Below are 1,002 nucleotides of genomic sequence, written 5' to 3'. Positions count from 1 at the left end.
GGGGGAGAGTAGCGGGGATCCGAGGAGAAGCTGGAGCCTGTGCCGCTCCTCTTCTCCCTGCCGAGCCGCGGCTGTATTGGCCGCCTGGCGTCCCCTTTGCCAATGGCGCCCTGTGCTCGCCACGGCAACAGGGGCGAGGGGGCACAGTCAGGCTGCGCCCCCTCTCAGCCGCACCTGAGGCGAGTGCCTCACTCGCCCCATGGTAGCTACAGCCCTGTATGCGTATAATATAATTTGTATAATTTTTATTTCTTTATCATATCGTTCGGCAGCATCAGCATTTCATCCCCAAAATCTACATTACCGCCTGCGCTGCGCGCTATAATAATAACCAGGGCGGGAACAATGTTAGGGCGTCTCACCAGTCAGTCAAACATGTAAGCAGTCAGCTGACCGGGCTAACTAGCGTCCTCCCGTCACCCAAAGCTCAGTATACCGGGAGCTACAGTCTCATTGTCACAGGTCGGCTCAGATTTTCACTCGCCTCGTAGTTCTCCTTTAAATAATCAGTGGTACTCGGAGTGGGCACACTTTCTGTTGTTTGTTTCTTTTTGCATACGCGGAGGACAGCGTTCCGATCGGAGGAGGAGCAGCAGCACCCCCGGGTCAGTCTACATTGACAAGTGGAATAGTTGTTGGCTGTCGGCGCCGGAGGAACTCGGTTTGATCGCTGCTGTAAAATAAGATGTGAAACGGAAAGATTTTATTTTAAAATGTCATTAGCATGCGGGGGGGGGTTTGTGAATTCGAAATATAGGCAGATTAAACCTTATCCTTAATGCAATAAAATAATGGAAGAACCAACTTGTAAAAGTCGTTTAAAACCATTAAGACGTAATGTGCGGTAATGATAAAATATGCACACCCAGAAAATGTTCCACTTACCTATAAAACTCCCAACATCTTCAAATGAATGAAAACCAATAAGTGCGTCTTTGTGGGTTGCGGCAATTCACACTTGTTTGAATGTACTAACATGCCGGCGTGTATAAAGTGGCAGCG

General features: G+C 49.2%; 1 protein-coding gene across 1 annotated transcript in view; it reads left to right on the top strand.

The window, feature by feature from the left end:
- Positions 1–1,002, top strand: part of DIRC2 (disrupted in renal carcinoma 2) — a 52,246-nt gene that overhangs the window by 2,913 nt on the left and 48,331 nt on the right. The window lies entirely within an intron of this gene.

Source organism: Nanorana parkeri, unplaced genomic scaffold, assembly GCF_000935625.1.
Source record: "Nanorana parkeri isolate BGI_ZX_2015 unplaced genomic scaffold, ASM93562v1 scaffold320, whole genome shotgun sequence".
NCBI lineage: Eukaryota > Metazoa > Chordata > Amphibia > Anura > Dicroglossidae > Nanorana > Nanorana parkeri.
This window is presented reverse-complemented; position numbering and strand designations above follow the sequence as displayed.